The following is a 14,728-nucleotide window of genomic DNA, read 5'->3' as shown; positions in this document are numbered from 1 at the left end:
ATATGTAACAGTCCATTAAGCCATTCCAGGAATTTTTAAACTTATATTATTCTTTTTAAAAATATATATATATATCTCTTATTGATTTCAGAGAGAGGAAGGGAGAGGGAGAGAGAGAGATAGAAACATCAATGATGAGAGAGTCATTGATCAGCTGCAGCCCGCAACCCGGGCATGTGCCCTGACCGGGAATCGAACCCCGATCGCCTGGATCCTAGGTCGACGCTCAACCGCTGAGCCACGCCCGGCTGGGCAAACTTATATTATTCTTTACTTTCTTCAAAAGAAAGTTTACTTATAGAATATTATGTAGTACAACATGGAGGGAACTAGAAAGTATTATGCTAAGTGAAGTAAGCCAGTCAGAGAAAGACAAGTACCACATAATCTCACTTATATGTGGAATCTAAGAAACAAAATAAACTGATGAACAAAATGGACCCAGAGACATAGAAGCATGGAACAGGCTGAGGGATCTCAGAGGGAAAGTGGGGAGAGGGGAGTGGGTGGGGAGAGATTAACCGAAGAATTTATATGTTTATAAGTATAACCTGTGGACACAGACACTGGTCTGAGGAAGGCCTGGGGGTGGGGTGGATGCGAGGTAGAGGGGATTGATGGGGTAAAAAGGGGACATCTGTAATATTTTCAACAATAAAGGTAAAGAAACTTAAAATAAATAAATAAATAAGAATATTATATAGTAAATTGCTACCTTATCCCTTAAATTTGAAGTCTCCGATGTTACTTGAGAAAGCAAAGTATTTGCATGCATTCCAAATACTATACCTGGATTCTTGTCCCTATTTACATTTTATCGTGTGTGTAGCTTAAACACAGCAGAGGGAGAAGAAAAATTGGGAGACTTTACCCAATTTAACACTCATATTAAGTCTAGAAAAGTCACTTTATGCTCGGGACTTGAGCCTTTTCATTATTAGTTCCACGAGAGCAAAATTCATCAGAAGCTTCACATTATTTAGAACTGTTAGGCACAGTTCTGCCATCTCTCTAACATCTTGCTTGAGGCTTTTGGTTTTAACCTCATAACATAACTGTAGATTTCTCCTTTGACAATCACCCCAAAGCCAGAGTGAGAATGTAGAAAAGAAACTCCACTTTTTTTGAAACCATGGGATTACTATGCCCTCAATATAATAGGAAAGTGGCTTCCAGAAACTATGAAAGTCTAAAGTAGCATCAAAGACACAGTATAAAACATTCCTGTAGCTACAAGTCTCAAAGAAATCAGGCCAAGTTCACTTCTTCAAGAAAGCACCACAAAGATATTTATTCCAGCTAAACTTAGCAGTGTAATTCAATAACCACTTTGTTATATAGCATGTCCGAAATAGTTTCACTCTCATGTCTGGTGCCTTTGTGGGATGGCCGAAAGGCTCAGCTCATCTGGGACTGTCACACCTGTGCCTCCCATGGCCTCTCCGCTATGGTGGCCTCACAGTAGTTGGACTTCGTACAGTTAGTTCAGAGTTCAAAGAGCAAGTGTGCTGGCAAACAAGGCAGAAGCCACATGACCTTTTATGACCTACTTTTCAGAAGTCACTTCGAGTCACTTTCATTGTGCTCTATTAGTCAGAGCAGTCACAGGCCCACTCAGATTTAAGGGAAACTCCAAATTCCAAAGTCTTGATAAGAGGAGCGTCAAAGAATGTGCAGCCATCTCTTAAAACAGTCGCAGTGCAAAACCAATAAAATTTTCTTGGCACATGGAAAACACGTGAGCAGAGTGCTGTTGAGAGCCTCCCACATCTGGTGTAGCTGTGAGGTGAGACCAAGCTGAACAGCAAAATGCACAGACAGTTCATATTGCAGAAGAAATGGAGGAGGGAAGAGCAGCAATAGGAGTAGCCCTGGAGCTGCTAGTGTCAGTTGCCTAGTACACTAAGAACAGTTGTTGTAAAGAAATTTTCATTTTGCTATAAGATGGTTCAAGTCCTTGCAAATAGCTAGTACAGGAAATATGCACCTTATTTAAAGATGGTAAATCAAAAAGAACCAAACAAAATACTAAAAATGAAAAGGAAGGGAAAAAAAAGAAAAACCTAAATGGGGAGTCATAAATAACTTTTAGAGTTGCTAATGTTGCTCTGGCTGGGTGGCTCAATTGGTTGGAGCATGGTCTGGTACACCAAAAAGGTTGTGGGTTCAATTCCCAGTTAGGGCACGTGCGGGAGGCAACTGATTGATCTCTCTCCCTCTCTCTCTGTCTCCCTTCCTCTCTCTCTAGAACCAATAAACATATCTTTGAGTGAGAATTTTTAAAAAGTTGCTAATGTTGGTATAGAACAAAAGAAAACTATGCCTAAACATATACCTGTAAAATTAAAATTTTAAAAACTTGATGAAAGTCACTACTATGATAAAATAATTGAAAATAGAGCTAGTAGAAATCAAGAAAATATGATGAGACTATGTAAAAATATAATATATAACCTGGCTGAACTCATTAGAAAAACTAAAGAGAAAAACTCATCACAGAAAGGAAGCTCCCCCTAGCCTACACTGAAGAAAGAGGCATTGCTGACAACACAGGAAAGACACGCAGGCCAGGATTTGAGTAAAGTGAGCAAAAAGAAATGAAGCCAACTTTTTAAATGGAATATAGTGAAAATGTTAAATATGGAGTGTAAGTCAAAGAAATGCAAAAAATTCAATAATTGGGAGTCTGAGAATGAGGAAGATAATGGAACAGAGGGCAACTATTTAAATATATAATTCAAGATGTGTTCCAGAAGTAAGAGGAACTTGAATCTAAAGATTGAAAGGGTGTATTGTATCCCAGGAATGTAGAATAATCACTACCAGGACATAGCTTAGTATATTTACTGAACATCACAGATAATAAAGGAATCTTTTGGTTGAAAAGGCAGAAGACTATGGTATGGGGGAATATTGTCACGATGGCTGGAGTCCAGCTTCTTCATAAAACAGTCAATTTTCAAGAAAGTAAAGTAATGCCTCACAAAGCCATCAAGAGAAAAAAAATGAAACCTAAAAATGTTATGCCTAGAGAAATTGTTTAAGAATGAAGACAAAAGGAAACCATATTTACATAAGCAAGAGCTCATGGATTGCAGATTTTATGAGCCCTCTGAAAGAAAGTGCTGAAAAACATATTCCAGTCAACCAAACACTGTTTGATAAACAATTGTAAAAGGAGTGATATTGAATATTGAACTATTTAACTATAGGATTAAGACCAAAATAAATATCCTAATTGTGATGACAAAACAGAATGTAAACAGTAAAAACCCTCACAGGGTAGAAATGAAACAGCTGATGTAAGTCAGGAAGGGAAGAAGCAAAAGGTGGGAGATCATGAGCATGCCAGTTTCCTAATTTTTTAGATCAAAAAGATGATCAGTAGAGATCATTTAAAATGAAGAAAGCAATAGAGATATATTTAAAATAGAAAATAAATATTAAATATTTGAATTAGTTAAAATATTCTAGTCATGGAAAGGGAGAGGGAGAGGAAGAAATAAAAAATATACCAATATCATCATTGTTCAGCAGAGTTTTGGTAAGAAATAAATAGATTCATGACTATAAAGTAAAAATTAAAGCATCACAATTGTTAAAGATACATATACTTCAAAATCATTTTTTAAAACTTCCTGTCCCAATAAGCACACCAGCCAGGAAAATGGAAATCATAACAAAAACTATAATAACAGAACTAAAACCAAGCCTCTTGTTCATATAAAACTATAAATAGACTAAACACAGGTAGTAAAAGAAAAAAGAAATCTCAACTGTACATTATAGATAAATAATCAGCAAAAGCACTGTAACTTAGAAAGATATTTCTTATTTCACTATAGAGCACAAAAAGCAAGATACTTGGAAAGACTGAAAAAGAAGGAATTAAAAAGATATACTATCCAAATGTAAACATAAATCAGAGGTTGTGATTTTAATATTAGATAAGATTCAATTCGGGGAGGAAGCATTAAGCAAGATGAAGACGATAAGACTCAAGTTTCAAATTACATGAATATCTAACAGCATGAATATATCTATGCCAAGTAGCACTGCATTAGTACACATGAAGGGAAAAAGCGGGGGGGGGGGGAATACAAGGAAAAATAGAAATACATTAATAGTAGGAAACTTCAGTTCACCTCTTATAGTCAATGATGGTTCAAGTGGACATAAAATTAGTAAGAAAACAGAAGACATAAACAGCATGATGACTTTTAAGGTAGATCTAATTGACATGTTCCAAACTCGGTATCTTGAAAACAGACATGACAATTTCTTTTTAAGAGCACATAGAATATTCACAAAGAGATAATTGTTTATAACAGGTAAAAAAATAATAAGTTGACTGAATATGTGTATATATATGCATATACGTGTGTTCATACCCACAGTATGTATATGCATATATAGCTTTCCCAATCACTATGCAGTTAGACTAGAATTTTAAAGCAAAAATAGCAAAAGAATCCTACTACCTACAAAGTTTACTAACATCATCCTCTACCCACTCACAAAAAGTCTTTTCTTAAACAACTCAAGTGTTCAAGAGAAAATAACAGAACATGATTTATATTTAACACAAAGCTACAAGGAAATTCCAGATCCTTTTAAATAAGTATGTTAAACATCCACATAAAGAGGTTAGAACATGAACAGTCAAACTCATGAAAAGAAGAAATTTAGAAAGCAGAAAGCAATTAATTGGAAATACTAAAATGCTAGATTTATTACTTTTTAATTTTTATTTATTGATTTTAGAGAGGGGAGAGAGAAAGAGAGGGAGAGAGAGACTTGTTGTTCCACTTATTTCTGCATATATTGGTTGCCTCCTGTATATGCCCTGACCAGAGATGGAACCCACAGCCTTGGTGTATGGGGACCATGCTCTAACCAACTGAACTACTCAGCCAGGGCTAGAATTAGTTTTTAATAGCTAGTAATATTTATTTAAAGAAAAAAAGAACAATCAAATAGACTTAACCAAAAAAATGAAAGGCCCAATTTACCAAATAAAAATGATTAAAAAAGAGAACAGCAATGAAAAAATTAATATAATCCTAAGTGTCCATTCTATGGGGGGGAAAAATGGTGAGAACCTGAATGAGATGTTTTTCTAAAAAACATATATTACTTGAAGAAACCCCATAAGAATTAGAAAGTATAAAGGTGCCAATTACTTTGAATAAAGTAGAGACAGTTACCATAAAATGACACCTCTCCAAAAGACACTGGGTAGGGTTATTTTATAGATGTTTCCCCTTAAACTTTTAAGTACAGATAATTTCAGTCCTATTCAAAGTGGTCCAGAATATAAAAAAGAAAGGAAAGTTCCCAAAATCTTTTTTTAGATTAACATAACCTTGATTATAAAATCCAACTGAGGGAGGCCAAAAGGAAAACTAGTAGTTCTCAAAATGTGGTCAGTGCACTTTTTGGGGTCCCACATGACACTTCCAAGGATTCTGGATGATATAAACTATTTTCAAAATGATATGATGACCTTATTTGTCTTTTTGACCATGTCAACATTTGCACCAATGGTGAAAAGCACTGAGGTAACCGTGCTGGCACCTTAAGCATGAGTTAAATCAGTGCAACAAACTGACTGTATTTTTCACTGCTGTGCACTTGAGCAAAAAGATAAGACAGCTTCACTCAAGAGTATCCTTAGGGAAGCTGTGAAGATTATTAATTTTAGTAAATGTCAGCCTTTGAGTATGGTCTTTTTAATATTCTGTGAGAGGAAATAGGAGGTGTGTATAAAGTGCTCCTGCTGCAATCAGAGCAAGGCTGTTTAGAGGAAACACATTAGTGTGATTGTTTGAATAGAGAGCTGAACTAGCCACTTTTTTTCATGGAAAGTGCTAATACCTGTGAAGGCCTGACATGCCATCCTGCCTCACCTGGAGTGACTCCCCTGGAATGTGAATAAAGAGCAGGACACTTAGAAAAGGTACTGTGTGGTTACACATACATATTGATTGCAGTAGCTGGGTGTGAGTTTCCATGGAGTCACTGCAAGACATAAGAACATTTCAGTTGATTTCTAAAGTTAATGATGTGTCTTAAATTTTGTTGACAAGAATGTATATATTTAAATCCAGAAGAAGGGTATTTTAATCATTTTCAGAAATTCTGTATTTATATGATGGCCACTTTGCCAGAAAGGCTGGCTTCAGGATTTCTTCCACATATTCCTAATTTTCAGAATGTGTCCAGATATCAGATATGTTTTATCTTTCAATATAAATATTGTCTGGGCACTCCATAATAAAATTAAACATTTTTACCTCACTATGTTGCCATCAATCCAACTACACAAAGTTTCTCTTGAACTTCCTGATGAGAGAAGAGTGTGTTGCTTTGAGAACAGAGAGAGGCCATGTACCCAGGTTCCCCTCTGGGGATTAACCATGGTTGAGGCTGAAAAATTGGTGTTGTAGCTCTGTTAGGGTCTCACTTTGTGTCTTTGTAATCTTAAACCCTCAGACATAAAGCAAATGATTCTATCCACTTGTTATTTTGGATGCAAGTTTTCAGATATGTGAAAATAGCTCAATAAATGATTTGACTTTCATTTTGAGTGATTTCAACTTCACCACTTTATAAATGGAAATTTGGAATTCTCAAAGAGACAAAGGACTTCCCCAAAGTTACGTACAAGTAACTGGCCAAGCAGAAATTAGAATTTAGTTCTCACACCCAGAATCTGGGTACTTAGAGCAAATAATCATTAGCATTTATATACGGCTCCTCCCTCTACCGCATCAGGAAAGCAAGTGTTCATATCCTTAGAATACTTAATCTGTGAGGGGAAAATTATATGTATATTATAGATCTATAGTATATATATATGTAAAGGAATATATATGTGCGCATATATGTGCATGTGTGTGTATATACTCCAATTAAAAAACTTGAAGTGATTATAAACCTGTGCAAGGAAAATCTCAGCATATTTAAATTCAAATGCCATACAAGAGCAAGGCCTGCCAGAGGCCTCTGTGTGTTGGCTGATCTTGATGAGCCCTTTCCCCCTTGCTCTCTAAAACAGCCTGTTCAGTGGTTTTACATAAGCCAGAGTACATTACCATGCATCAGTTTATGTCACGTCTTTGAGATAACAGAAGGACAAGGACCCAGTATATATAATAAGCTGCTCAACAGCTGAGAAAGATAGCATATGGCAGTAGAAATGTAAGTGTTGCTTTGATTGTGGAAAGAGAAGTAACAAGAAGTATTCCTGAGTCAATGCTCAATGCCACATGGGTGAGATGATTTATTTTTATGCAACAGAATGAATTTCTTGTGGGCGCAGATTTATGGCAAGTACACAAACACCTGCACAGATCTCATTAGGAGTTTTGTAGAAATACCATTTTCCCATAACAGAAATGATTATAGGTGGAATAATAATAATATTTTCATTTAATCAAAGTGGGTTTTTTAAATTCCTAAAAGCACAAAGTATTTGTTAAGATAAATTAGCGTATTTTCAATGAACTTTTCAGCAAAAGAGGGAGATGAATGCCAAGTAAGCTCAAACTGACAGGATTAAAGAATAAAAATAATAGGGCTCTAAGTAAACTAAATTTTATTTTAAAATCAAATAAAATTAATAGCTCTCTTATAATACCTCTTTAGAAGTTTTCTATCTTCCATCTAGTTTTTCTTTAGTTTTGTGAAAGGAGCAGTATAAATTTATCCCCACCCCTAGTTTAAAAGCCCAAAGAGCTCAATTTTTAAAGTTTAATTCTCCCTGTTTTCCCTCTATTTTTATCATGCTCTAAAATTATGGAATATTGGAATGTACACGTTAAGTATATCTAGCTTCTTTTCAGCACCACCTACTTCTCTGCCCCATCCCCCACCACCAGGGGCCAAAATTATACAGCAAGAGATTTTTCCTGAATTATTCGCCCTTCCTAAAAGCCCAGCATTGAGACAATACAGTATCTGGCTGTGGATTTAGCTGAAATCCTGAACCCAGCCATGGTGTCAGGGGCAAGTGTTTCAATGTCTGGGCCTCTTTTATCATGTTAAAAAGAGGGAAACAGCCCCTCCAGTCATCCTTATCAGACCTCAGACACTCCCTTTTCTACTTTTCCTCCCCATCTGTTTTTCCTAAGGCCCAGTTTAACTATGCTTGTCCACACTAAGTGTCAATGCCTAATGTTAATAACATCAACAATTAATGATAATAATGCATTTTTAAGAAGTACCTTCTTAAAGGAGCCGTCCATATGAGCTGTATTACTTCAGAGACAATGAGATATAGTTCAGTTCGTCGGGAGGGGGGGGGGGGGAGATGGAGTCAGGTCTTTTTTTTTTCAATTACAGTTGACATACCATATTATATTAGTTTCAGGTGTACAACAGAGTGATTAGACATTTATATACCTTGCTAGATTTTTCTTAAAGTTTATAAAGTAAATTTGAAAGAGACTGTCTGGAGCTGCTCCAGCACTCCTCTGCTTGCTTTCAGGATTTAAATTCTTGATTAGAAACATTCTTTCCCTCCTGGCTTTCAAGAGAAAGGGAAATACCATCATCAACATTTGTGTGTTTTACAAAATCTCTGGTTCAGTATGGCTTCATTTTAGTATTTTAAAATTGTGCATATGAACTTTTAATATCCCATGAATGACCACAAACCTGAATGGACCAATAGAGTAAGTATTTTACTTTCATTGCTTCCTTGGGAGGGAGATTTCTGCCTATTGTAACTCAGAGAATGAGCTTTCAACTCCACCAGGTAAAATTATTGTAACAATGTCATGCACCAGGACCCAGAAAACGTCTCCATGATGGAAAGGCTGACACTAATGCTGTCCTCACCCATGGTGTCGTGATAAACAGAAGTTGAAGAATTCATCACAACCTGGTCACAGGAATAACCCACAGACCATCTGGCTTACCCACCTGTGGATATGAATAAAGTCACCTTAATATTAATAGTCAATACTCAAGAATGCAACTGTTCTGGTTTCTGCCTACAATGAACCTCAGCCATCTTCACTGGAAAGTCACCCTATTACAAAGTCATCAAGCATTTCTGAGAAATGCTAGAGGGCTTCTCATGTGCTCCTAAGCTTAATGCAAATAGCCACTGCATGGTGTCTGTAATGTTTATTTTGCCTGATTCCTTGTTGATGTCTACTGCCCATAAAGCCATAGGGAGAAACTTCATCATTGCTTCTGCTCACAGAGACCCTCAGAACAATGCCAGAGTCTATGACAAAGATGCTCACAATGGCACAGTCTTCAAGATCCACAGCAGTGTGCATCTGTCTGTTTTGTTCTCACCTATATTCAGCATTAACCACAGTGTTTAGCAGAAAGTAGACAATATCCAATGAATAAAACAGAAAGATTCTCAAAATTAGGTACTTTTCCTAAATCACCTACATTTTTAAGGTACTACAAAATTTTCAAATGAACATACTTTGTCTTTTGCTACAGGTTATGTGACACACTAAGAATTTATTTTCCATTAGAGTAAAGAAAGGCTAATTCATTAAGCCTTGGTAAATGCAGTGATGCACAAAATCATTTATAACAGAGCATGAATAGGGTTTGCTCATTGCATTCTCTCATGGTATATTACACAAATATATGGATGTTCTTAAGCTTCTCTTAGTGACTTTGGAATCTTTCACCTCTTTTTGCACACATTTGGATTACTGGCACCTTTCATCAACCTTCTTGTTTGATAGCTAACCTGTAGCCTTCCTGCAAGTTTATTTATCTTAGATTTTTATATTCTCATGGAAATCTTTGTAACCTTTTCTGCCCTTCCAAAACATTCCCATATTGTCCCTATTTGACAGTATCTTAGCACTCAGCACATAGTGCACCTGCTGGTTTCAAGGTGTGCATATTCCTCTAGACTCTAGACACTAGACTATCTCCTTGAAGGGCAGCAAATGCTTCCTAATTCACCATTGTATCCCCAGTGCCTTGAATGGGGCCTGGCAGATATTTAGTGTTCTATGAGTGTTGAGAGAATGGCCTACAATGCTTCATGTAGAGAACATCTTAGATACATTGGATGTCTGCAGGATACTTAACAAAGTTGACGATGAATTTATTTAGCCATAAGGAACCTTATTGATTGAAACCTGTTCAATTAGAGAAAAGCTTGTTATTATCTCTGACTGGTCAATGTGAAGTGAATTACACTCTTGAACCAGTTTGTTAATACTACTTATTTAAACAGTTATTTCAGCTCATGTAACATCCCAGCTATTTTCTCTTGTGTCTGATGTGATACAACTGAATAGGTTTCATCTTATTCAGTTACTATTGCTTTCCTGTTACTCATTTGTTAGAAATATATTTATTGATTACATATGATGCACCAGACATTCAAAGTACTGGTAATACAACAGTGAGCAAGACAGGCAAGGTCTTTGCTCTCTCGGTATTTACATTCATGTGGATGGTGGCAGACAGTAAATTAAATAAAATATATCATGTAATAATAAGTGCTAAGGTGGACATACATTAAGGTGCTATGTTAGAGAGACACCAAGGAACCTAAGTTTAGGCAATCGAGGAGATGTCAATTAAAGAGATGACATTTAATTTATGGCCTGAATCACAAGAAGGAGTCAGCCATAAGAAGGAAGTCTGGGGGAATAGCTTTTCATCTGAGGAAGCAACTAGTGCAAACACTATAAGGTAGATGACATGCTCCTAGAAAGAGGATGTTCCCTTCCTTCATTTCTCACATTTTTAAGATATGGGTATGCTTGTCTCCTGCATTTAAATACCCGTGGATGGCCATGGAAATAATACAGAAATAACCTCATTCAGAAAACAAAATCTTAAACTTTATTTTTTTAATTTAAGTAAGAGTTTCTGAGGCAAAAGCTTTACAAAAGCCTGAGCTATTGAACAAGTGACCTCAAATCTTACGCTTTGTATGGCTTTCAGGATTTTTCACGTTGAGTCCCATTACTACAACACAAAGAGCTCACCAGAGTTAACTGATCATCTTTAAAACTCCAGTCCAAGTTCAAACAAAATTTCTTTTTTCTGTTTCCTGTAGTATAGTGAAGACAAGCCGACATAGGTATAAGTGTTCCCAGAAGGTTGACAACACCCTCAGATACCTGACTGGCCTCTCTGAACCGGGCTGCCTCCTTGTTCCAAATCTGATCTAAATCGATCTCTTGTCTTGTTACCAACAGATTAAAAACATCCTTCCTTCTAAAGTTTCCATATATTCCTGATTTGAAAGTACCAGTGAGTATCTTCCTTTAAATTTATATAATCTTTAAGACAGACTTTATTCAGAACTGATGGACAGGACTTGCTATAAATCACAATAACTTGTTTCTACCCACTCTACAATGCCCATGTGGTGTGCCATTTCTCACTCAAAAGTTTCTTATAAAGGAGTTAAACAAGTATTTTCTCAGCTCTCCCTCCTTAAGGAGTCTAGCCTAAACACACCCTGAGTAGTCAAATGCCTTTTTATAAGGTCTACTACTAACCAGTTAATCTATTTGTAAACTTTGGCCTGTTAACTTACTTGGTCAAACCGATGAGAATGAATATAAGGGTAAAAATGAGATGCACTTAGGAAAGAATATTATGAACCATCCACCTTTGTCAGGGTTAGTTCTTCCAAACTGATCAAAGTTTGAATAGAATTTGAGTGGAGAAACAGAAACAGTGGCAGAGAAACAGACTTCCAGAAATTAAGTGAAGATAAAATATGCTTGTGAAATAAACAATGAATACAAACACAGGGAGAACTCTTGGGAGTGGTAAAGGAGAATAAAAAAGCAGAGATAGCTAAGTTTATTCTTCCCCTTCTTTCTGCTCTTGTTCCCTTCATTTTCTTTCTTTTCTCCCCTCCCCTCCCCTCCCCTCCCCTCCCCTCCCCTCCCCTCCCCTCCCCTCCCCTCCCCTCCCCTCCCCTCCCCTCCCCTCCCTTCCCCTTCCTTTTTCTCTTCTCTTTTCCCTTCCCTTTCCTTTCTCAACAATTTAGCCCAAAAGTCATTAGGTAAGGTAGATGTTGGTTGGAGGAGGGAGGAAGACCCATATCACGGTATCAGAGTTTGAAGGGTATGGAAACACACAGAGGGCAAGCTAGTGCAGGATGTCAGAGCCCAAGGCAGGTGAGGAGGATATCAGAGTAAGAGAGTGACCCACTGTGGGGTGTCAGGGCCTGAGCAAGTTAAGGAAAGCATTAGTGTATGGTGGGGTGGGTATGATCTACGCTTGGTTACATACAGGGGGATTGATCAATAAGAAAATATTAATGAGCCAAGTGTCTCATTGTTGGACATGAGCTTTGAAATTATGGAAAGGGGGAAAACAAGAATAAATCTTGAGGCTTTGGATTGAAAGGGGTTTCTACTGGCCAAATATAAGATAATTTAAGCAACAAATAAATAATGATGATAATGGATTATACCCCAATGGATAAAATGGAAATCTATACTTATATTAACAAATGAAATACATTGAAAACTTGATGAGAAATTGAATTTATATGTGGTCTCAAGCTACCTTCCTCCAAATACTCATTAGCTGCAATGTAAGAAAGAGTAGCTGAACAGTGGGGAAGCCTGGCAGACACTATTTTGATCACGTCACCACTTTTATCGACCTTAATGTCGCTAGGATCACTATAATGGTAAAGATCAAAATTAAAGAAGTAAAAACACTTCTGTAGTATTTCTGTCAAAAAAATGTGTAACCTGAATCTAATCATGAGGAAACATCATACAAAATCAAATTGAGGGATGTTCTACAAAATAACAGGCCTATAATCTTCAAAAGTGCCAAGGTCATAAAAGTCAAGGACACTGAAAAAAACTAACAAGACATGACAACTTAATACAGTATGTGATACTGGACTAGATCCTTTGGCTATAACAGATGTTATTGCATCTGGTAAAATTCTAATGGAGTCAAAAAATTGATGGTAGTACTGTGTTGAGTGTTAATTTCCTGATAGAATGGTTGGATACTGATTTATGTAGAACAATGTTCTCATTTGTAGGAAAAATATACTAGAGTGTTCAGGGGTGATTGAGCATCATATTAGCAAGTTACCCTCCAACTGTTAGGTGGTGTGTGTTTGGGGGGGGAAGATTTTTGTATTGTATTTGCAACTATTCTTTGGGCTTGAATTTCTTTCAAAATAAGAAAACCTAAGTAAATAAAAGGGGACAGGTGAAGACAGATCCTCCTTTATTCACCCTCCTATTATTTCTCCCTTTAAAGATTAGGAATGCCTAGAATTAGAAAATTGTTTTGTGACTTAGAGAAAAGATGCCAACCCACCAAGCATAGTGGAACATAAAAATATAGGTGTTACCTGGTCTGAGCTGCCATGCCAAGCCTATCCCACTTACCTTTACTGAGTTCTTAGCTTGAATAAAAAATAAGGCTATATTGTTTGATTATAGAAATAAGAAAAAAAGGAACAAGGAGAAATAAAAATAGAAACAAGTATTTGTTTAGCCAGGCATCTATGTTTTCTTATCCAATCTTCTCAACAACCAGTCTAATAAATATTATTATCACTACTAGATCTTAAATCATGAAACTAGGGCTCAAATATGTTTTTTGGTAAAAGCTACAGATAGTAGGTGAGGAATCCAGCCTGGTTCTTGCCTTTTGGTGGACAGAGCTGGTTGATGGGCATGAAGTATATATTCATAAACATGAAGTTCCCATGAAGGTAATGGGAATCTCCCAGCTCAGGGAGGAGAGATAATACTATATAATGTGAGGCCAGACACCTGCTAAAAGCATGATTTCACCTATGCATACAGGTGATGCATACTGGGAAAAGGTTTGCAAAATAAAAAATTCAATGCCATAAAATGTAGACTAAATTGTAGGACAAAAATAAGAAGTTGTTTATTTTCATTACCCAAACAAAGATAGAAGTCAGTGTTTTTATTGGAAAGCACCATGCTCTTGAGCCGAGTAAAGCAAAAAGGAAATTACAGGTTCTTTAGCTAATTTTATCAACCATTGAGTGCAAATAATTACAAGATCTTATTTAGAACCAGAATATCTTTCTTTTCAATGCAACAGTCACAGTTTCCATGGTTAATGGGGTAGGAGAGTTAGGAATGTGTGAGTTTAGAGGTATGTGCACGTGCAAGGGTGCTTCGACTTGGTGTTTCTACCACGATAATTGAAATGGCACTGTATAAAATAGTTTATGAATAACTCAGAATTCAGTATGTTTTCAGCTAAATGCAATTCAACCTACCCACTTTACTGGTGGCAGGTACCTCATCTTTAGTGTATTCTGTGTCTTTATTTATAAATACATACATCTGTACCAGTTTGTTTGTTTCACAGCTTGGCTTAAGTTGTGAAACATTAGATAGAATAGATTTCTGATTGATTCAGCCTTTCCGACCATGTTTGATAAAATGGGTGTTATATTGTTTTATGCCTGGAGGCTGTGTGAAAGAGGTTTAGTCCTTTAAAACTATGAAAAACCTATGAAGAATTAAAACTATGAAGAATTAACTTCTCCTTAAATGATTGTCAAGTATCACTACTTTGATTCAGAGCAGCAAATGCTGAAATTTTTATAAATTACACCATACTATAGTCTTTATAAGTCAAAGAGAGCAAAAGGATAAAGGTTTAGAGAGTACGGAGAAAAAAAATCAGCTATAGAAAAGTTCTTATGCATGTTTTAGGCTATTTTGAATTCCAGCTGTCCTCTAGTCAT

This window comes from Miniopterus schreibersii (assembly GCF_964146895.1).
Source record: "Miniopterus schreibersii genome assembly, chromosome: 6".
Taxonomy (NCBI): domain Eukaryota; kingdom Metazoa; phylum Chordata; class Mammalia; order Chiroptera; family Miniopteridae; genus Miniopterus; species Miniopterus schreibersii.
The sequence above is the reverse complement of the archived record's forward strand: the minus strand, read 5'-3'. Positions refer to the sequence as shown.